Source organism: Tenrec ecaudatus, unplaced genomic scaffold (genome assembly GCF_050624435.1).
Source record: "Tenrec ecaudatus isolate mTenEca1 unplaced genomic scaffold, mTenEca1.hap1 Scaffold_726, whole genome shotgun sequence".
In the NCBI taxonomy this organism is placed as follows: Eukaryota; Metazoa; Chordata; class Mammalia; order Afrosoricida; family Tenrecidae; genus Tenrec; species Tenrec ecaudatus.
In genome coordinates, this window is record NW_027459621.1 from 95,512 (window position 1) to 120,337 (window position 24,826).

At 41.2% G+C, this 24,826-nt stretch overlaps 1 pseudogene; it reads left to right on the forward strand.

The window, feature by feature from the left end:
- The window catches only part of LOC142436869 (ninein-like protein), a 91,163-nt pseudogene extending 80,426 nt beyond the window's left edge, over positions 1–10,737 (forward strand).
- Positions 10,738–24,826: the final 14,089 nt, after the last annotated feature.

The following is a 24,826-nucleotide window of genomic DNA, read 5'->3' on the forward strand; positions in this document are numbered from 1 at the left end:
TTGATACTAGAACATAATGCATAAGATAAGCATGGCAAGGTTATATAGTACCTTGATTACTTAGATTGGGAAAATTAGAATCTAACAAGATGCCAGACAAAGACGTAGTTGGGGGGATAAATATCGACATGTGTTCAGGACAGAAAGTATGGGTTCAAAGCTCATTAGGGATTTTTTTGTTGGTAAAAATACTTGCCTTTCATAAATCACTTGTGTTGTCTTGGCAGAGATTATTTAAGAATTGTTTGTCAGGAAATAATGTGGCCCAGGGTAGCCTTGGTCATGGAGTAGATAGTGACACCTGCCTTTCTCTGCTGAGGTATTCACTGTGCATCAGGCCGCTCCATAAATCAATATGTGTTTCTTCCTCAGTTTTTCCTTCCAGTGATGACCTTGGAGTATAGCAGGTGACAGTCTCACTAAAGAGGAAAATGTGTGCATATATTTTAAGCTCTGGTCATTCTTGTTTCTTAGATCCCTGCCGGGATTCACTAGCAGGGAATAGCTTTTGGAATGCCCCAAGGTCTCACATTCAGTATTACGCATTGATACCAACCATGGGCACATGGTTCCCAACTTACTTCTGATTGTCAATTGTGCTTGCAGAGCCGAGCTACAGAGGCTTTCTGAAGAAAACACATCGTTGACAAATGAATTGGGAAGGATTCAGCAAGAACTTAAAGTTGCAGAAAGAACAAATGATGTACAGAGGTAAAGGCTTGTCCAGGTTCAACTTAGGACCTTTGAGCTTGTGACCCAGTTTTCACATAGCAGAATGAGTGGTTTCCTCTCAGTAAAGTGAGTGTAGAAGTTACTGAGATAGAAAGTGGGGCGTATTCTCAAATCAACCTCACTTTCCAGAAAGCCAAGAGTGGATGAACCTAATTGGTCTCTGACCATGACATGACACATATGTAAAGGGCCCTGGCCTACCTCCACATGCAGGCAGCCCCTCTCATACCTGAATGCCTGGTCTCAGACGTAAAAGGTAGAACACGTATGTATGTGGCAGCATTGACCACCCCACAGTGAGCAGCTGCTACACCCATCCTTCTTACCTCTGCCATCGTGGCATACCACCTTATTCCCTGTATGAAAGTACTCCGCATCACACCTGATGGTGAGGACAGGTGGACATAGTTTAGTACAGTGAAATGATCCTAGGGCCTTCCTAGACAAATACAATATCTATGTTCATGACTCAGTAATAATTTCAGGTGGACTTTTCACCACGGTTTATATTTGTATGTAGATATCGGCATTAGGGGTAGGTCTGGGCCCTAGGACACTGAGGCAGGAACAAGGGACAGGGAGTGGAGTGCTAACACTGGTCAGTGAGTTTTCACTGCTGTAGCCATATCCAAGGGCAGTCTGCCTTTTGATTTTTCTTCCAAATAAGAAGTTCAAGATAAAGTCAACTCTGACCTGCTGCGAGCATGGAGCATAGTTGATGGAGTAGCCATGACGGTCAGAATATGGATGGCAGGGGAAGGTACCAGCGGGGATTTGCATCATTACAGTTCTGAAATCCAGGAGGTCTTCCCTTGAAACCATTTTCTCCTAAGTTTACTACCAGACTCCATTCCCAGCAGATCGCAGTGAGGGTAAGATGGTTTGTGTTTGTGTTGCTGGGTGGCTAGTTCCATACTTTGCTAAATCCGTAGTAATTTGCTTGACTAAGGATTGCCACGGAGAATGCTCCTTTTGTACAATCTGGCAAAATCTTGCAAGCGAAAACTAAACCCACTCTCATTGAGTCTGTAGAGGGTTTCTAAGACTGAATCGTTAAGGGGTGTGGGAGGCTATACCATTGACCTTGGCAGTTACCAGCACAAACCAAGGTGACACCTGGCTTTGGTTTCACCCTCCCTGCTGAAAATTTTCATTTCCGCCTCAAAAAGAGTCACCTGACGAATCCCATCTGACCCTAGACCAAGGATGGGACCAGCCTTGTTCGCATGTAAAATGCATTGGAAAGGGGATTATTGGAGATGCAGTTAGTTTAAAATTTGGCACCTTGTCTTTTGATCTCTCTTAAGTTCCATTTTTAATTTGTTCCAGTTTTTAATACTTTCTGCTTTCTTTTCTAAATGTTCTTGTCTGTTTTACTTTGTTATTGTTAGTTGTTTCTGTTGTTTTTAAAGTATGTTTTCCTATAGATGAAGTCCAGAATAGGTGCATCTATACAGACCCTAACTGGATTACTGGTTCTTTGGGAGTTTCACACAGTTGGTTAGAAGGAAATGGAAAGCTAATAACGACGAGTACAAGAATGAAGAAAATGTTCCAAAACTGATTGTGGTGATGATTATACAATCTTGATATGATTGAACTATTGAATTGTATATATGTGAATTATGTATCAATAGAACTTTTTTAAAAATTAAAGAATCGCCTGAGAACTTTGCTAAAATATTGATTGTGATTCAGTATATTTAGGTCAAAAATTCAAATTATCAACAGGGGTTGGAACTGGAATGAATCGGTTTGAAGTCCTAAGGGTAAACTTTCCTAAATTCTTCTGGCTTTAGGAGCTTGGGATCAAGATTGAACCACCACCACTATTGTCAATCATAGCAGTAGCAGTAGTGTAGAGGGATCTGGGCCGTAGAATATGAGGGGAGGTAGGGGTGGGCCTTTTTGTCCAAGCCATGGTGGACTGTTACTAGAAGAAGAAAACACATTAATTGGCAATGATATTGTTAATTTTGCTTTTTCAACAGGAAAGAAATTGATATTTTAAAGAAAGAGAAATATCAGGCCTGCCTTGAAATGGAAATGATCAACAGTCAGGTTTAGTATTACCACCTGATGTGAAGCTAATGAACTTTTCTTTCTCTCTTTCTTTCTTTCTTTAAAAACTATTTTCGAATATTATAGAGGACTTTGTTCCTCAACGATTTCAGAATGCAGTAACTACCTCCCTTGTCAAAAATCAGAAAGTTCGTGTGGATACATTACTGCCGTCAGGGACACCCCATTTTGGTGCTGCCAGCCATCCTGATAATTCTTAGAATCACATGTGGCATTTATATCATGTCTTCTTGTCTCTTTCTCTCGGTCTATTCTTTATTTTGGAGACCATGGCACTTTTGAATATTACATGCAATTGTTTTGTTCCGTGTCTTGAAGTTTGGGTTTGTCTAGTCATTGATAATAATTAGATTGAGATGAGGCTTCTTTGGCAGAAGTACAAGAGTAAGAGTTGTGCAGTCATCAGCACCATCAATGTCAGAACTCTTCCTTCTTCCACTCATTGTTAGCTTCCCACTTCCCGCAACCTTCCTGCCATGCCCCTAGCCAACTATCACTCCAGTTACTGTCTCTAGAGATTTACATAGCCTGGATTTCATACACAGAAAATCACACAAAGCACAAACAATGACAAAGCAAAACAGAGAAAAACCTCAACCAAAAGAAAATATAAAATGTTAGAAACTGCCACCAGTTAGAACCTCCTTGGGAATTCAGCCAGTCTCAGCCAGAATCTTAACAGTGAGACACACTTTCACATAAACTAACAAGTACTAGCAGACCCCTTAAAATCCCCTTTTTTAATTTATCAGAAAACCACTATAACCAGAACACCACTTATGATTATTTCTGTCACCTAAATCCTACTCATGTATTCCTATCTCCTATTCCTTCTACCCAGTCAGCTCTATCATTTCTTCCTCATCTCAACAGAATACAATTTCCAGCCCCTATCTGAACTTTCTCCACTAACCCAAAGAGCAAGTCCTGCCCCTCCCTCCTCCACCTACTCACACACAATCCAGAACCTTACATACCATCTACAGTTGGATCACTATGCCATGCAAACAACAGTCAGCAGTAGTAACCACAAAAAATCAAGATAAACAAAAGTCAACAACTGAAGATTACGCAACTTCATTGGAATACACAGAAAGTGAAGACCTTAAATTACCAGAAAGAGAATACAGGTGAATGATGTTTGTGACCATACAAGAGATTTGGGGATCAATTCTGAAAAAAGGAAGAAAGTGTGATACTAAAAACCTCACACCCCAAAGAAACCGAGAAACAAAACAATGAGATAACAGAATTAAAAAACATTGTATGAGAACTGAGCAATACCGGTGTTCATCGCAGCACAGTTTACAATTGCAAGGAGTTGGAAACAACCCAAATTTCCATCAACAGATGAATGGATTAAAAACCTATGGTACAGATGTGCTTTACATAATTGATGTATGTATGGATTGTGCTAAGAGTTGTATGAGCCTCTAATAAAATGATTTAAATAAAAACTATGGTACATACATACACTGGAGTACTACACATCACTGAAAAGCAGTGATGAATGCATGAAGCACCTTGCCACATGGGAAAAACTGGAGAAAATGATGCTAAACAAAGTAAGCCAAGCACAAAACACAAATACAACATGAGTCCGCTGAGGTAAACTTAAAAAAAATGCAAAAGGGACATAAGGAAAAAGCTACTGTATACAAACATTCCTGGGGTGGTAGTATGGCAGGGGCCAGACCAAATCCAGGGATACATATGTTAGACAATTAAAAAGGTTGGGGGGGGGGAAGAAAATGAAATAAATGGGTAGCTGGGGAACAGGGAACTAACCCATCCAAAGGGAGGGTCTTGTTCATATCGTCGCCGGGAAAGAAGGACCAGACTTCTACCCCATGCTCCAAGATGTGAATGCAACATACTGGCATGAAGCAAGGAACCAGTAGAGAGGTCTGAGGGGTTGGCCCCAATCCCAACTACATGGACAGCAGCCCTTGCCCCCAGAAGAAAGTACTTCAGAGGATAGCATTGAAGCTACAGCTCCGAGAGAGGGACATGTCTGATCAGAGCAAATCGAAGCAAATGAAGGGGGAGGAAGAGAGACTGGAGCACATCCTGGCCCACCAAGCCTTAAGGACAATATCCCCACTAAGAACAGCCAATGCACAGAGAGGACCATATGGCTGGTCCCATTATGAGACAGGACATCCCCCGCTGACCCATAGCCCTATAGGGGACAACACTGGAGACACAGTGTGGGAATTAGACCGATCTGACCCCACCACACTGAGGCAAAACATGAAGGGCATGCAACAGAACAGCAAGGGAAGCAGAGCAAGGAAGTCCCGAGGCATTATCAAAAATAGACTTTGGGTTCAGAGCATGGCACCCCATCAGGCTCAATCAGCAAACACTCGCAAATGTCAACAAACAGACCTTGAACTATTGACAGGCTTTTCTTTTTTTGTCATTTGTTTTTTGGTGGTGTTGTCTTGTTTTCTTTTGTTGCTTTGTTTTGTTCTGTCTTGTTTTTGTGTATATTATTATCTCTGCAGGTCTATCTAGATAAAATAGGTGGGATAAACAATCTGGAGGAGAAAACAATGGGACTGACAGTTCCAGGGGGACATGAGAGAGGGGAAGGTTGGGGAAAAGAAGTGGTTAACAAACCAAGGGACAAGAGAACAACAAGTGATCCAAAATCAGTGGTGAGGAGCGTGTAAGAGGCCTGGTAGGGCTTGATCATGGGTAATGTAACCGAGAGGAATTACTGAAACCCTAATGAAGGCTGAACATGAACAAGAGCAAAGTAAAAGGAAATAGAGGAAAGAACTGCAAGGCACATAGCATTTATAGAGCTCTAAATATAGGCATGTACATATGTAAATATATTTATATATGATGATGGAGAAATAGAACTATGCATATATTTATAGGTTTAGTATTAAAGTAGCAGATGGACATTTGGCCCCTACTCAAGTACTCTCTCAATGTAAGAACACTTGTTCTATTAAACTGGCATTCCATGATGCTCACCTTCCAGACACAATCACTGAAGGCAAATGTGGTGAAGAAAGTCAATGGTGTCGGCTATCAAAAGATATAGCATCTAGAGTCTTAAAGGTTTGAAGGTAAACAAGTGGCCTTCTAGGCCAACCAAAGCCCACATGGAAGAAGCACACCAGCCTGTGTGATCATGAAGTGTCAAAGGGATCAGGTATCAGGCATCAAAGAACAAAAAATAATATCATTGTGAATGAGGGGAGTGCAGATTGGGGACCCAAAGCCCATCTGTAGGCAACTGGACACCCCCTTACAGAAGGGTCACGGGGAGGAGATGGGCCAGTCAGGGTGCAGTGTAGCAATGATGAACATACAACTTTCCTCTATTTCTTAAATGTTTCCTCCCCACCACTATCATGATCCCAATTCTATCTTACAAATCTGGCTAGACCGGAGGATGTACACTGGTACAGAGAGGAACTGAAAACACAGGGAATCCAGGATAGATGAACCCTTCAGGACCAGTGGTGGGAGTGGCAATACTGGGAGTGTGGATGGAAGGTGGGGGTAGAAAGAGAGAACCAATTACAATGATCTACATATAACCCCCTCCCTGGGGGATGTACAACTGAAAAGTGGGTGAAGAGAGACGTTGAACAGTGTAAGACATGACTAATAATAATTTATAAATTATTAAGTGTTCATGAGAAAGGGGGGCAGGGAGGGAGGGTAAAAAATGAGCTCATACCAAGGACTCAAGTAGAAAGCAATGTTTTGAGAATGATGAGGGCAACAAATGTACAAATGTGCTGACACAATGGATGTATGAATGGATTGTGATAAAAGTAGTATGAGCCCCCAATAAAATAATTACCCCCAAAAAAGAACTGAACAATAGAATGGAAGAAAATGAAAATTGAATCTATGAACTTGAAGACAACCATGCAGACTTCAGCAAATGAGAGAAACAAACAAAAGAGTAAAATAATCTGAAGTAAACCTGAGGATGATGTGAGAAACCATGAACAGAAGTAATGAATGTCTTGTTTGGAATACTGGAACAGGAAGAAACAAACAAATCTACATATAAATTAGTAAGAGAATTTGTGGAGGAAATTTTCCCCAGTACTATAAAGGAGGAGATAATAACCATTCAGGAGACAGAGAGAACTCCAAGGAGGTTAGACCCGGGGGGTGGGGGTAGGGGACATGTATAGGAGGGCATCAGGACATATGATAGTCAAAATATTCAACTTCAAGGAAAAGGAGAGAATCTTGAGAGCAGCTAGAGAGGGAAAAAGTCACCTTCAGAGGTAATCAGATTGGAATAAGCTCAGAGCTCTCAGCAGAAAATATGCAGGAAATAAGAAAATGGAGCAACATAGATCAAACTTTCAAAGTAAAAACCTGCCAACCAAAATCCTGTATCCAGCAAAGCGATATATCACATATAAAGAAGAAATAAAGGTATTCCCAAACAAGGAAATAGTTAGAGAATTCATAAAAACAAAACCAGCATTGCCGAAAACACTAACCATATCTCTATGGTCAGAAAATCAACAGCACAAAAACATTATGAGATCGCCACAGTCCGTGCTTCTTTCCAGAAGTCAACACACTAAAACAACACCCAAAACAGTAGATCTAGACGGGAAACAAGGACATGAATAGATTCCTCCCTCCCAAACACAGATAATACAATATGATAGTAACTCACCTGCATTTGGAATTAATACCAATGAAAATCAATGGGCTAAATACCCCAGTCAAAAGACAGAGTAGCAGACTGGATTAGGAAACAAGATCCATCAATCTGCTGCCTTCAAGAAACACACCTCAAACTCACAGACAAAAACAGACTGAGAGTCAAAAGATGGAGAAAAAATTACTAAACCAATGACAATGAAAGGAAGACCTCACACAAATAGAAAACTACAAGCCAATATCTCTCATGAACATAGATTCTCAACAAAATCCTGGCCAGTAGAATTCAACAACATATCAAAATAATAATAATACTTCATGCCCAAATGGGATTCATACCACCATATAAACAAAATATAGAAGAACCAGATGATCATATTGATGGATGTAGTAAAAGCATTTGACAATATCCAACACCCATTCCTAATAAAAACAATAATTAAATATAAGGAAATTCTTCAATATACTAAAGTCCATGTCTTAATATCCAACAGCCAGTATCATACTGGATGGAGAAAAGCTGAAATCATTGCAATTGAAAATGGGAACCAGACAAAGATGCCCATTATCCTCACTTTTATTCAGCATTGTGCTAGATCCTAGCCAGAATCAAAAGGCAACAAGAGATTAAGGGAGTGCAATTGGGCAAAGAGAAATTAAGCTCTAGTTATTTGCAGATGGTATGATTTTATAGAGAGAGAAAAACCCAAGGTCTCCACAAAACCCTGTTGGAAATAATTGGAGCTTGTTTCAAATAAGCACCCATCTAAGTGAGATGTCAGTAAACTCACCTGGAAGAAGCACACGATCATCGATGATCCAAGGATTATCAATTATATAAACCAGATCTGAAGAAGGGCGTGCTGTCAGAGCTGAAATTTGTGAAATTCTGGTGTTCACAAAGCTATGGCTGACAGTGGGAGCCCAAAATACATGTTCAGGTTCTCCACAGGGAATAAGCCTCCAGTGGCCCCCCTCTGACTATCACTGAGGGATAGGAATAACCTGGTTATCAGGCAGCTGGTATTGGAAAGACGATTATAGTAAATTAAAATGATAAATAGGGCTTGAATGGTTAAAATCTTGTTATTTGAGCTCCCTTTAGATACACTTGGACTTTTATCTAGTTTTTAATATTTTCTGGGTTTTGCTGTTGTTTTCTAGATTAGGTCTTATCTCTGCTGTATTTTGTTATTTTGGTACCTTTCTTGATTCTCTGTTATGTATCTTTCTGTGTTTGGGGGTTTATCAAACCCAGATTGGGTGAATCTGTAGAGGTAATAACTGGAGTAAGAGTTCTTGGGGTGTATTGATGGGGAGGAAAGAGGTAATGGGGAGCTGATATCACGTAGTATGAAAAGGAAGAAATTGATTATATGCAGTAATTGCACAACGCTGCTTGATCTGATAGAGCTATTGGTATGATGTCTGGATTATGCCCTAATAAAATGATCTGGGAAAAACATAAATTTTAAAAAATCAATTTTCATTTACATCAGGGCTATCACATTTTTAACAAAACTCAAGTGAATATTCCCAAATTAATTAAGTTTCCCCACAAGTTTACAGGAATGCTGCTGCTCCACATAACACAATACTTTTTAGCGTTTTAATGAAGGTCGGGAAGACCTCAAAGATGAATTCAAGGCAAGTCACCTCAGAAGGCTTTGGAGACTCTCTTTCTGGGTTTCAAAGGAATCCTCTTTATATTTTCTCAAGGATGATCACAGAGACTTCTCAGGAAGACATCTGAAGAGAATGGAAAGCTGCGCTGGGGAGGAGGAAGAAGGACAGGAAAATGTACCACGGCGTGTGTTCTGTTACGGCGCCATACCTGCTCCTCCTGGAGGGTAGCAAGGACTGTCTGACGAGCTCCTCATTGGGAACGACCCATCCACCTGACGCAGCCTTATCTGCCTTCCACACTGCTCTGTGTTCCCAAGCTCAGAGGACATTTAAAACGAACATGATTTGCATCCCTTGAACATGACAAAACTCCCATTTGACATGACATAAATTGAAGAGTGAGAATTCTTTGGGAAATGAATAGAAAGATGAAAACACTTCAGAAGCATATAGGCATAGATAAAGATATGACATGAAACAGTAGCTTCATATTTTGATAGTTTTGTTTAATTAAGGTTTCTTTTTTTAATCATTTTATTGGGGGCTCATACAACTTATCACATTCCATACATACATTCATTGTGTCAAGCACATTCATACATATGTTTCCATAATCATTTTTAACAAGTTTCTATTATAAAATGCTTTTATACTTACCCTTGTGTGTGCGTATTAAACCTACAAGATAAAAATGATATGATTCTGCTCATTGCTGAACCATAGGTATTCACACCAACGTGGGAATACCTTGGAACTGTGGCTGATCTCTCCCCTGAAAACTAATTGTTGTGAGAAAAAAAGAAAGGCAATCCAACAAAAATGTAATTTGATTCTTTTAAATTGTAATTTATTGAAAGATGCTCCTGACCAGTGGTTGACAGTAACTGAAATCTCTATGGTGAAAAACTGAGAAATTTTCTAGCAACTGTTGGAACACACGGCCATTTGTGTATACACCAAGAGGACATCTGTCAGACACTCTAATTTCCTGGCCCAGTGGTACTGAGAATATCAACAACTTACTGCCAGATAGATTTGGATATCAGGGACAGGTCAGAGGTCCTTTTGAAGAGATTCATATGCTTTAAGTTTCTTCCTCCCCCCCCCCTTAACACGATGTTTTACATAACTTAGATAAAAGTGGGAGGCCTTCAGAACAGTGGTTTGAATGTTCTTAATGGTCTAGATGTATTCTCACTTCTTCTCAGGAATAAAGCAGAGTTCTCAACTTCAGCATCATTGCTGTGTGAGACTGGATAAGTCTGTATAGGGGCTGTCCTATACACTGTAGGATATTTAGTAGCATTTCTACATGTCAGTAGCCACCCCTACCTACCCCAATTATGACCATGAAAAATGCCTCCAGATGTTGCCACGTCCCACAGTGAGACAAAATTACCCCTCATTAACCACTGAAAGGATCTGCTGGGGCTTCGTTTTTGTTTTCAATCATTGTTTTACCCTTTTTTGCTCTAGAGTCAGAAATACAAGGATCAGTTATCTCAGCTCAACCATAGGATCCTTCACCTGGGTGAGGAGGCCTTTGTCCACAAGGCTCAAAATGAGAAAAATCAAGTACCCGTTCAGTTGCTGACACTGAAGATGGATCGGGCTGGTCACCAGGTGAAAGAGCAGGTGAGTGGGCAGTGCAGAGTGGGAATATGAGAGCAACAACTTAAAGATATGGAGACATACACTGCCCCACACATAGCCAGGAAGCCTGGGGGAAAAGAACATGGAATATCATAGTTTTTTATAAATCTGCTTTATTTAGAAGAGTAGCATAAAGGAATTAAATCTTAAAAAGAGAGTGAATTCCTACAACCTTTCTGAAAAGACAAGTTGAAAATATAGATAGCAAGAGCCTCAAGAATCTCATTATAAGAAGTGAAACTTCACTGTTTGCAAATAATATGATGTTATATATTGAGAATCCTAAAGGGTCCACAAGAGACTAGCTGGAAGTCATAGAGGAGTTTAGTAGAGTAGCAGTATACAAGAGTAACAATTGACTTCTTCTATACCAGGGATGGGGGTACAGAAAAAGATACCAAGGAATCAGTATCCTTTGCAAAAGCTGAAATACCTGGGAATAAACTTAACCAAAAACCAAGACTTGTACGAAGAAAACTATAGAACATTACTATAAGAAGCCAACCGGGATCTACACAAATGGAAGCATATTCCGTGTTTGTGGATCAGAAGACTCAGTATTGTGAGAATGTTGATACTATCTAAAACAATCTACAAATAAAATGCATTGCCGATCCAAATTCTAACATCATTCTTCAAAGAAATGGAAACACTGATTATTAACTCCATATAAAAAGGGAAGAAACCCAGGATAAGCAAAGAACTCCCCAAGAAAAAGAACAAAGCAGGTGATCTCACATTACTTGACCCCAAAACCTACTTATACAGCCACAGTTGTCAAAACAGTCTGATACTGGTATACTGATACATGCTCCCTGTCACTAGCCACCCAGGAAATGCGAGTCAAAATGACCATAAGATCCCACCTAATGCCCATAACTAGCCCAATTAAAAAAAAACAGAATGTGAAAGGGAGGATAGGGCGGAGGTAGGGGGAGGAATGAGGAGCTGATGCCAAGGGCTCAAGTAGAAAGAAAATATTTTGAAAATGATGATGGCAACAAATGAACAAATGTGCTTGACACAATGGAAGGATTACAATAAGTTGTACAAGTCCCCAATAAAATGATTTTTCAAAAGAAACAGAACAACAAATGTTGGAGAGTGTGTGGTGAGATAGGAACTCTTATCCCCTGCTGGTGGACTGGTAAATATGTACAGGCACTCTGGAAGGCAGTATGGCGATACCTAAAACAGATGGCAACTGAACTACCATATGATCCAGCAATACCATTGCTGGTATGTACCCCAAAGAAATAAGAAGCAGATCACGGACAGATGTTTCCCTCCCCTATGGTCATCACAGCAGAGTTCATAGTAGCAAAAAGCTGGTGGGTGGGCAGGAAGAAGCTGGAAACAGCCTACATTACCATCAGTACAAGAGTGGATAAAAACTCTGGTACATACATACAATGGAATACATCCCTAAAAACAACAATGAAACACCTCAAGTTGTAGAGGCATCTGGAAGATATTATGCTGAGTGAAGCTAGTCAAGCACAGAAGGATAAACACTGTGTGAGTCCACGATAATAGGAACATGCAGCAGAACGGGCACAAGTTCAAGTGTGCAGGCCATCCAGTCGTCTGGCTGGGGACCAGGCAGGCCGCTAAAGAGCCACACATCATCTGCTCAAAGTAAGTATCATGTAGGTCACTTGGCCGAAGGTCACCTCATGAGAGCTGGAATCAGATGGATGGGGTGGGGTTGATGGTGGTCCCTGAGAGGTAGCCATGTGGATTTGGGGTGAGGTCTCCCAGAGAGGGAATCAGCCCTGTCAGAGGAATGGGGCTTACTGATGCGAGGGGCAGCACAGGAAAGAAGAAAGGCAATGGTCAAATTTGGGGGAACATAGGTGCATGCCTGTTGAGGAGAGAAGAGGGAGGGCTGACATTGTGGGGGAGGGGTGTCCAGTGAGGTTGCTCTTGGGAGGACCTGATGCAGAGGGGTTAAGTGGAGAGCAAATGCTTTGAGAGTGATTAGGGCAAAGAATGTATGGATGTGCTTTATACAATTGATGTATGTATATGTATGGATTGTGATAAGAGTTGTATGAGCCCCTAATAAATTGTTTAAAAAAATAATAAATTTTTTTAAAGTTGTATGAGCCCCTAATAAAATGATTTTTTAAAATACTGTAAAAAAAGAAACCAAACTTGACCAACAGTTACCATGGGTGAAGGGGAAAGATCTGTTGCTTTGGGAGCATTGAGTTTCTGTCACTGTGGTCGATAGTTTGAAAAAAGATAACAATGATAGTTGTACAACATGAAGAATATTATTGAGCCTCTTCTCGCTCTGAATTATACAACTAGAAGTTGTGCAATTGGAAAATATTTGTGTACATTTGTGCCACAGTTAGAAAAAAATAAGTACATGAATTACAATGAGTACAAGGAAGAAGAAAAAGGTTTTGAATTAAATATTGTAACAATTGGACAACTTTTCTTGATCTGATTGAATTGTATGACGTGGGTGAAGTGCTAATACAACTGTTTTAAAAGATGTGATGCAAAACAATAATATGGATTATTCGGGAGAACATGATGCTGAGTGAAATTAGTCAATCACAAGAGACAGATATTGTATGAGACCACTACTGCAAACGGTTTTCATATTGAAAAATAAATAACGAGATAGAAAGAAACTCCATGTGGTTACAGATCAGATCAGGTTTTCTGGGATGTTAGAATTACAGAGTTAGATCATGACCAAGAAAGCCCCATGGAGCACTTCGACTCTGACAAATACATGTGTTGCCCTGAGTTAGAACTAACTCCACAGCATCAGTTTTCGTTATTAACTGCTGTCTCTTGTTCCCATTCAGGATGACGCTTAGGGTTGCCCGTAGGCATGCCCTGTAACCAAGATTAAAGTTTCATGCAGAATAATTTCACTGCCCTTAAAATTCTCTGCTCCACCTGTTTGTTCCTCTATTGTTCCTTGAACTCCTGCTAGTCGCTGACCTTGTTTCTGTCTCTTTAATTTTGCTTTATAATTGGAATCATGCATTATGTAGCTTTTTCAGACTGGTTTCTTGTACTTAATAAGTACTTAAGTTTCCTCCATATTTTTTTCATGGCTTGATGGCTCATTTATTTTTTTTGCTAGATAATATTTCCATGATACAGATATGCTCGTTTGTTTAGCCATTGACCTGTTGAAGGACCTCTTGATTACTTCCAGTTTGGGGCAATAATGAATAAAATTACGATAAATATTTGTATGCAGGCTTTTATGTGGATACAGATTTTCAACTCATTTGAGTAAATACCTAGGAACACAACTGCTAAAATATATGACAGGCCTTTGGAATAGTGGTTACATTACCAGATAAGTATTGGACTGCTGACAGCGAGATTGACAGTTCAAATCCACCAGATGATCCGAGGGAAAAAGATAAGCCTATCTATTCCCATAAAGAAATCCTGTCAGAAACTCTATAGAGGGACGCTGTGAGTCAAATTGGCTTGATGGCATTGTTTTTGTTTTTTTGTAAGCCTATGTAAGAAACTGCCACTGTCGGATTCCTATGCAAAACACTACGCCCTGCGCCACACCTATACTCCTGACAGAGCTTGTTAGCATCCCATGTTCAGACAGAGGCTCGTAGCTAGTAACTTGTAGATGTGTACATTTCGCCCAAATACCATTTTAAATGTCTTGAAGTTAGTTCTTTTAAAACATAATTTTTTGATTGGTAACCTCCTTTTGTCAGGAAATACATGAAAAACAACTTAATACCACAGAAAAGCAAGTGGATAAAGTGGAAATGATCTTAAAGAATATGGAAATGCTTCTACAAGAAAAAGTAGATGAGCAGAAGGACCAGGTGAGTGATAAGTTCTTGTCATTTCCTCACAAACATCTTATATCTGCACACTTCTACTTCCTGGGTATTCACACAGCTGGTGTAGTAAGAGACTGTGTGGTCACAGACTCCGAGAGGCCATGTTCATTAGTTACCCCTCAGACTGAGCCTCAGTCAACACCTTATACTTGAACATGAAGTAATTTTCCACAGGATTCATAATTAATAGCAGTCAATAAAAGATTCTATTATATATATAAAACTAGCTTGTTTATTGTACTTATTTTCTTTTGGGTATCATTTTAAGGTTTCTTTTTTGAGATGGCCACATAACCTCAGGAAGGTTATGGATTTATTCATGCATCCTTCATTCAGCACATTGCCTACTGAGCACCTACTATGTAGGAAAGCATTTTTCTAGGTAGACCTGAGATAAATAAGCCCTCATGGAACTTAAATTCTAGAGCTGATGAGAGCTAATAATAAGATTGTAGTTGGCCAAGGGCTTTGAAGAAAACACATTTTCCTGGACTGTAGAGTCAGGGTGTTAGGGGAGACTATACTGCACAGATAAGGTATCTGAGCAGCCCCTTAATCATGACCTAACATATATGAGTGGGTAAAAAAGAAAAACAGGAAAACTCCACTCTGTGGAGCTTTCATAGGATGCATTGTTCCTACTAGCTGAGCATCGAGCAACTTGTTCTGAGTTAGTGCACCCAGCGGCGTCGCCTGGGAAGGTTCTCTGGTCACAGTGAATTTTTTCATAAAAGCAGTTTTGCTCACACCTTGTTTTTTGTGATGGCTCATTTAAGAGAACTGCGTGTGGCTGTGAAAGTTTGCTTTCTGCTCCAGAAAAATGTCACAGAAACTGTTGTGATGTTGAATACAACTTACAAGGATAGCACTCTGAAAAAAACTCAAGTGTACCAGTAGTTTTCTTATTTCCAAAAAGGTAAAATGTCGATCGATAACAAACCTTATTCTGGATGTCCATCAACTTTCCAAACAGACAAAAATGTCCAAAAAATTCATCCACTTTTGCTTGAAGACCAATGATGGACCATTAAAAAGATGGGGAAGTTATCTGGACTATCTTGGAGCTTAGTTCAGTGAAGTTTAACAGAAGATTTGTGACAGGCCACCAAGAAGGAGTGTCAACTGGAAACAAGTCATTCTTGGAAAGAACAACTCTGAAGTGATCCAGACTTTTCTCAAGGTCATTACTGGTGACAAGCAAACTTCAGTCAAGCCAGGGGAAGACACCGTCATCACCTTGCCCAAGAAAAACTCGTCAAGTGAAATTAAAGATCAAGATTATGCTCATTTGATTTTTTTGATGTCCATAATATAGTGCATTTAGAGTTCCTTCCACTAGGTCAGACTGTTAATCAAACTTTCTATTTAGAGGTTTTGAAAATATTGTGTAACAATGTGCAACAAAAAAGACCTGATTTGTGGCAGATGGGGGACTGGTTTTACCATCATGACAATGCAACTGCTCACATGCCATCTCAGTGTGCCAATTTTTGACAAGAAACAGCATGCCTCTCTTGTCCCATGCACCTTACCTGACTTCACTCCATGCAACTTCTTTGTGTTTCCACCAATGCAGAGGAACATGAAAGGACAGCTAGTTGATGATATAGAAGAGATGAAGCAAAAAAATGAGAGAGGTGCTGTCAGCCGTCCAAACAGCTGAATTTGAAAAAAAAAAACCAATGTTTCCAAGAATGGAAGCGCAGAATTGACAAATGTATTAGGTGTAATGGAGAGTACTTTGAAGGTGATAAGGTTGTTTTGTAAAAAAATTTAAATACAAAGCTTTGAAACAAAATTCCAGGTTTTCGGGGTACCCCATCGTATACCTCAAGTAGAAAACAGATTAGCATTGGGGGAAGCATGTTGCTCACTGGTGGAATATCACATGTGTTGTACTTGAGAATCCTTCCTGACAGGTGCTAAATACCGGTAACATTTCCTGATCACCAGACAGCCATAAATAGGCACCCACACACTTACACTTCCCTGTTCATGGTTGTGGGAAAATAGTCTCGGCCCTGTAAAAGGTTTTGCTCTACCGAGTGCCAGGCACCATGCCTGTCACTGTTCTACTGTTCCTTTACTTCCTCCTGTCCCTCCCCTACTCCTCTTAAGTCCCCTTTCTCCTCTTCTTTCCATCCTGCCTTGCTCTTTTTTATTCCCCCACTCACTGGGAGCCCTCCTTGCCATAAGTATGTAAGCCCATTGTAAAGAAGCCTGGCCCTCTGGCCTAGCCCTCAGCCCTCCTCTCTGCTCTTTAAATGCCCTTCAAAGACTCTGTGCTCACAACCCTGCTTCTCTCCCTTCCATGCTCCTCTCATGGCTCAGCCACTGTTCGTCCCCCCTGCCTGGGTCTACACCTAATTCGCAGCTCAGCTTTCAGAATGGATATAGACTCCAAGCACTCGTACCCCACTGATCTCACTCTGGTCCACACCCCCTCACTTTATGCCCTCTCTCTGGCCTTCCTGGTTCTGCCTTGCATACCGGCCTTGATTTCTTCTTAGCACAGGCGCTGCAATACCTCTGAGATCTCAGCTCGCCGCGCCTCACACCTTCCCATCTTCTTCAAAGTAAAAGTCAACTTTGTCACGGTGTCCTTTAAGGCTCTCTTAGATTTAGTGTCCACTCCTGCCCTGACTTCCTGTCTATGTTTCCTCAGGAGCACACACCTTCAGCTATGGTGGCTGCCTGCTGCTACCTAGTCACCCGAGGCCCTGACCAGCTGCAAGGTCTTTGTAATCTCTCTTCTTGCTACCTGGTGTTCACATAGCCCCTAGATTCCTAAACTTACTTGGCCTACCACCCCTTTTTACAGGAAAAAAAAATCACTCATTGTCCACCTGACCATTAAAATCTTTTGTACTATTGCCCCTAATTCAGGATACGGTTTGGGTGTCTGCTTGTGTAGCGCCCCTGGATGCTTTGAGGCCCAGACATCGTCACTGGACTGTTTCACTGCTACCCAACGGGCAGTACCGCCCCCTTTGGGAAAAACTGGGATAGTCTCTGGACTCTCATTTTACTCAGAACTCCGTTCACATGTCATCTTACAGGAACAGCCTCGGGGTTTCTGTAGACAAGCAAAACCAGTAAAACATGTATGTAAATATATTGAGAAAATTGTACTTCGTGACTCACACACATGGGGGGGTTAGCACGTCCCATATCCGTGGGTCCAGTGGCAACTTGGAGACCTCTGCTGGTTCATGGGGTAGCAGAGGAACAGATGTCTGCAGGTTTATGAACTAGAACTGCAGGCCAGGCGTTAAGCAAAAACATAACAAAGAATCGAGACGGCTAACCACGATGACAAAATACAACAGAAATAAACCCCCATAGTTTTAACTGTTCGAGATTTTAGCTATTCAAGTCAGAGTTATCATTTTAATTTCCTATAGTCATCTTCAGTACTCTCATCTGGTAACCAGGTTCTTCCCATTCCTCAGTTTCATCGGAAAATCACTGGAGACTTATTCGCTGAGTAGCTCCTGCAAATGTATTTTGGCCTTCCGCTCTCATCCATTCCCTTCTGAAAACCAGAATCTCGCCTGCTAAGCTTTGATACTATTCCCTTCTTCCGATTTGGATTATATAATTTACAATCCATGGATAACAGATGTTGGTGTGCTTCTTCCATGTGGATTAGTTGACATCTCACTTAGATGGCTGCTTGTTTGGAAACAAGCCTTTAAGATCCCAGATGCTGTTCTGTCTGATTAGTGGGGCACCATCTAATTTCTTCACCAATGCTACCCTTAAGGGACCTGATCTCATTCAAGAACTTTTTGAAGCCCCCTTGTATTCTTGACCTTGATAGCTAAAGGTACACTGCTTCTGACAGGTATCAAGAAAAAGACATTGATTAAAGCAATAGCTATGTGCTGTCTTCCAGGAAATGTACTAATGTGCTCAAGCAGTGAAACCACATCTGGATTAGCAGTTACAATCAGAGCCACCACTGGTTAAGTTTATATCAATTCACTGTCACTCTCTTAAGATCCTTTTTTTTTTTTTTTTTGCACAAGACAGATAGGTAAGTTGAATGAGATTGTGGTGGAAATCATCCCCCTCCATTCTTCAAGTCTTTATGGTGACATTAATCTCTGCAGGTTCTCCAGCAATGTAATACTGCTTTTGGTCTAATATTTCTTTGAGGAAAGTTCTAATGGCTTCCACTTGGCCTTTCTTACTGTAATAACCCTTTCTCCATGTGTCAGGGATCCAAAATTCTGCCAATTGCATATTCTGGACCTGGAGAGATTATTACAGGATTATTTCAGAGACCACTGTACCCACTGTTGGATAGGCATGAGCTGACATTTGGGCCTCCTAGAATGAGTGTCAGTTTAGTGCCATAGGGATCCTTTGAGAAATATTAACTATCTATATTCTGACAGTGTAGTGGATTTCTACCTCAGAGGATTCATAGGAGTTGTGGGCCTATACACTTGCTCATCTTGGAATTGATAGAGCCCTCTAAGCATCCCCTGCATGTGTGGGTATGTCCATCTTGATAAATCTACTCTAACATTCCAATTTACTTCAGCTTTTAGATCCCTTTTCCAGTATATAAAAGCAATTCAACTTCATTCAGTATAGGCCACTTCATAGTCCTCATTGTCGTCCCGCAACAATGTAACTACTAGGTACTTTTCTGACGCCGTGAGCTGAAACATCGAATGAAGACTTGCCACTTGGCAGGCTCATAGCACTACACTCAGACTGACACAGTTCCCACACCTAATCCCGAGGCCTTTGTTTCTCCTTGTGTTCAGTAGGAAAAGCAAGCAGTCTCTGTCTGGAGTATGCCATACCTCCTCCTGGGCCACACTTTATGCCTCAAAGAAGTCGTGTCACGGGACAGTGGACTTCACACTAGTTATTGTTCTAAAAGCAAAAAGTGCATCTTGCAAAGCATTTGCCTCATACAAAGATTCCTGGGACACAGCTGTGGGACTATGGTCAGATGAGGATAAGAGGGCTGATTTTACTCTCGAAGGTGATTCAGGCAAAGAAGGTGGGTTAATCCCTTCAGATGGGGGCAGGAGGCTGGTCCTTCTGAAAATAAAAAAAGGTAATTCAACAATAAGGGCTCCATGTCCCTAGCTTGATCCTTTTATTGTCCACATTTTCCCATCTCAATTTTCAGGATCTCACATCTTCCCCGTCAAACCTTTCAACATAAGGGATTCAGTTGATGGTGTAATTAACTATTCTTCAGCTAGGACTCAGGAATGATGGTGGTGTGTGGGTTACAAACTGGACTGTTAGCTAAAGGTCAGCGATTTTAAAAGCACCAGCCATGCCCCAGGTAAAAGATGAAGTTTGTGCTCCGATAAATATTTATAGCCCCCAGAGCCCTCGAGGACATTCGATTTTGGCTTGTGCAGTCACTGTGCATTGCAGCCAACTCAGTGGTAGTGAGGATAAGACTCTGGATGGGTTTTCAGCAATCTCAACACTGCTACAAGAAATAAGACTTTATTTCAAGACCCAAATAGCAACTTTCAGGTCCTTTATGTACTGCTTGAGCCAGGACTTTGAAGCTCTGGACTCATCATTTTCTCTTTCCGCGTTGTGTATCTGAAAGCTGAACCAGCCAGCTTCACTATGCTTGTGGGTGTAACAAAAATGTTGAAAGATAATAATGAAATAGTAGTCACTCACAGCATTGTCTCTCACAGATGTTTGATCTAATGGTGGGGATATTATGCTTGTCTTTATTGCCACCTCATGCCATGGATTACTATGCCTCTTTACTATTGGAAGTGGAGCAATTAGTACTTTTAAATCCAGCCAGACTTGAGAATAAGTTCAGAAAGCATGCTGTAGTGGAGTTAACAAACCCAGGGACAAGAGAACAACAAGTGCTCCAAAATCAGTGACGAGGATGGTGTAAGAGGCCTAGTAGGGCTTGATCAAGGACAATGTAACTGAGCGGAATTACTGAAACTCAAATGAAGGCTGAGCATGATAGTGGGACAAGAGAAAAGTAAATGGAAATAGAGGAAAGAACTACAAGGCAAAGGGCATTTATAGAGGTCTAAGTACAGGTGTGTACATATGTAAATATATTTATATATGATGATGGGGAAATAGATCTATGTGCATATAGTTATAGATTTAGTATTAAGGTAGCAGATGGACATTGGGCCTCCACTCAAGTACTCCCTCAATGTCAGAACACTTTGTTCTATTAAGCTGGTATTCCATGAAGCTCACCTTCCTGACATGATCGCTGAAGACAAATGGGTACATAAGCAAATGTGGTGAAGAAAGCTGATGGTGCCCAGCTATCAAAAGATATAGCATCTGGGGTCTTAAAGGCTTGAAGGTAAACAATTGGCCATCTAGCTCAGAAGCAACAAAACCCACATAGAAAAAGCACAACAACCTGTGTGATCATGAGGTGTCGAAGGGATCAGATATCAGGCATCAAAGAACAAAAAATCCTATCATGGTGAATGAGGGGAAGTGCAGAGTAGGGACACAAAGCCCATCTTTAGGCAACTGGAGATCCCCTCACAGAAGGATCATGGGGAGGAGACAAGCCAGTCAGGGTGCAGTGTAGCAATGATGAAACATACAACTTTCCTCTAGTTCTTAAATGCTTCCTCTCCCTCCCCCGCCATCATGATCCCAATGCTACCTTACAAATCTGGCCAGACGATGTAGACTGATACAGATAGGAAATGGAAACACAGGGAATCCAGGATGGATGAACTCCTCAGGACGAGTGGTGATACCGGGAGTGTCAAGGGAATGTAGAATAGAAAGGGGGAACCAGTCACAAGGATTTACATAAAACCCCCTCCCTGGGGGACAGACAACAGAAAAGTGGGTGAAGGAAGATGTCGGACAGTGTAAGACATGACAAAATAACAATTTATAAATTATCAAAGGTTCATAAGAGAGGGGGACTGGGGAGAGGGGGGAAACAAGGAACTGATGCCAAGGGCTCAAGTAGAAAGCAAATGTTTGAGAATGATGATGGCAACAGATGTACAAATGTGTTTGACACAATGGATGATTGTGTGGATTGTGATAAGAGATGTAAGAGTTCCCAAGGAAAGTATATAACTAAAAAAGAAAGAAAGCATTCTGTGTTGGGCCGGGTTGACTAGAGAAACAAATCCAGAGATACTCATATATGTATAAGAAAAAGTTTTATCTCAAGAAGTAATTATGGATCAATAAAACATTCCATCCCAGTCCAGCTCTTCAGTCTATAAGTCGCTCTTCAGACTCATTAAGTCACATGCAATGATGCAGAATGCAGGACAATCACAGGCCAGTGGGTGTAGTTATGTGGATCCAACTGACCGTATCGTAGTGCTTGCAGCAGCCAGGAAAGTGAAGGCACAGAGAGTGGGGGAGGTGCCCAGGACCCTGCTTATGAGAACGTCTCGCCCACAGAGAGTCACCATCAGGGTGTGACCTGATTGACAGACTAAACTCTACCCTTACACTTTCATATATCTTCAAGTTGACATGAAATGATGTAACTACCACTTATTCTTTGAGTTTTGTTCTTCTAGAATCACTCTTGGTGCCAAATAGCTAAGTCTGAGTTCTCGAGAGGGGTGCATCAGTGAGATGCACACATACATACATATAAAGAGATTTGCTGCATGGTAGGGGTTTATGCAGTTGTAGAGGTTGGCAAGTCCCAAACCTACCGTATGTGTCCAGTGGAAGCTAAGGATTTCTGATGACTTGTGGGGTTGTAGGACTGGTGAATCCACGACCTGCTGGTTAGGCTGGAGACTTCTTCAGGTTTATAACACAGGAACTGCAGATCAGGCAACTAGAGTGCAGGTCAAGAAAGAGAGCAAACTTTGCCACAACTTCCACTTCGATAAAGGAAGCTGGCCACACTCCCGAGGCAATTTCCCTTTCAACTGATTGGCTGTTCATATCAGATCACAAAAATGAAAGTTGATTCCATTATGAAAAAGCACCTGTCAGACTGATGAGAATCATAGTCTAGTCAAATTGAGGTTTACATTAGTCGTTACAGTTCCCTCAACCAACTAGCTGCCCCCCTCTTGCTCCTTGCTTGGTTTTCTCAGCACTTCCCCCATATGGCATACTAAGTTTGGTTCTCATTAGCATATGTGGCGCACAGCCCAGAGACTACGTTCACCACTGCTTCGCTAGTGCTAGAGCAAGACCTGGCATGTGGGCGCTTACTGACTATGTTCTACAAGTGAAATTTGGTGTTGACTGAACCCCATGCTGGGATTCTTGTGCCCTTGTATTTTGAATGAGGTCATTGCTAGTGTTTCCTGTCATTCACATCTGTGAAACCGTATGGGTTTGGCAGAAAGCTCAGACCCAGGAAACAGCAGTGGGGGTCAGGGCCACAGTGATTCCTAGGGCAAAGGGCAGTAAAGAACCAATAATTGTTGTCATTCTTTGCAATTCATTATTGTATCGTACAATAGCCTTTCTGAGAACTGTTGATTTGTGACTCTTGGGTCTTCCGGTTAAACTGATTCCCACAATTTCCCGTAAATTTTCTCCAGTACATAATTCATCACACCCTCAGTTGGAGGTCTCACTTCAGGGTAACAAGAAGTGTCATACACGCAATATTTTTGTTATATCCTTAAGAACCTAAAGTTATCATTTCAACGACCGTGGAATGAACAGGGTCGGGAGCATGTACCCCTTCCCTGCACTCACAGTAATGGGTGGCTCTCTTCCCTCTCTAGTTTGAAAACAGCGTGAAGTCCAATTTGCTGCTCAAGGAGCTTTATGTGGAGAACGCACACCTGCTAAAAGCCCTCCAGGTTACTGAAGAGAAACAAAGAGGAGCTGAGAAAAACAGCCTCATCTTGGAAGAAAAACTCAGAGCTCTCAACAAATTAATCAGTAAGATTTCTCCGGCATCCCTCTGTGTGTAAAGACTGCTTGCTTTCTTGGAATTCATTCTGAAAAGGAAATCTTAAAACCTGAGCCACTGTGATGCCTTAATCACTTGCAGCTTATTGGCCATGGTCCTCAGAAACAGGGCGACTGTGGTGTCTGGCTCGTTCCAGCAGCATCTGCTCTGTGCCAGATCCTGGGAACATACACGTGTTGGACAAGAGCACATTTTTATAAAACTCCCAATTTTACCACTTGGAAAACATGATGGAAACACTTGGTCAGGCCTGACAGAGAAAGTGGGTTAAGATAATGCAGTTCCAATACTGCATTTTCGACTTAAGCTCTCATTGCCATCGAGTCAATTACAATTCGTAGTGACTTTGGCTTCAAAGATTAAAATGTAAAGTAGGGCTCTAGACAGCTTTATCATATTTTTCCTTTTAAATTTCATTTATGTTTTCTTAAGCAGACACACAACAAAACATACATCACTTCAGCAGTTTTTAATGTATACAGTTTGCTGATACGGATTATATTCCTCCGGTCTGTAGCCATTTTCAGCATTTTTGAGTTGTTGCTCATCTGTTAGCATAAATTCACTCCCCTTAGAGTTCCAGGGGAGTCCAGGTGGCATGGTGATGACAGCGCTGGGCTGCTAGCCACAAAAGCAGCACTTTAAATCCAACAGACTTGGGAGAAAGACATGGCTGTCTGCTCCCATGAAGAGTTGCGGTCTCAGAAACGCACAGGGGCAGGTCTACTCGGTCCTGTAAGGTCATTGTGAATCAGAATTGATTTCATGGCAGTGTGGTTGGCTTTGTTTTTTGTTTAAAGTCCCAGGCAAATACTTCAAATTGTTTTCCATTTTATTCCACATACATAGTTGTTAAAAGATCATCAAGCTCAAAGCAGACTTTTTTTTTACTAGTTAAGCCAAACTATTACTTGGTTTCAAGAAGACATTATGGTACATTTCTGGTTTAAGGCAATAGTTTTAGGAGTTCAGCCACCCTCCATGGCTCCAGAAAGTTGGGAATTATGAGAATTTTCTATTCTTGTCTGTATTTTTGCCCCATTTTGTTCAGGATCCTTCTCTGAACTCTTTGATCAAAATGCTCAGCAGTGGTAGCCAGGCACCATGCAGTTCATTTGGACTCGTGACAAAGGAGGGCATTGTTTATGGAGGCAGCTAATTAGCCATGCATTCCAGAATCCTACTCTATTCGATTCTGTTGTTCCACATGAATCGACACCAACTGTGCCTGACAACTGAAGGAGGAGGTAGAACAGAAGCACCAAACATGTTAATAAGCCAACTAATGGTATGTCCCATGAAACCA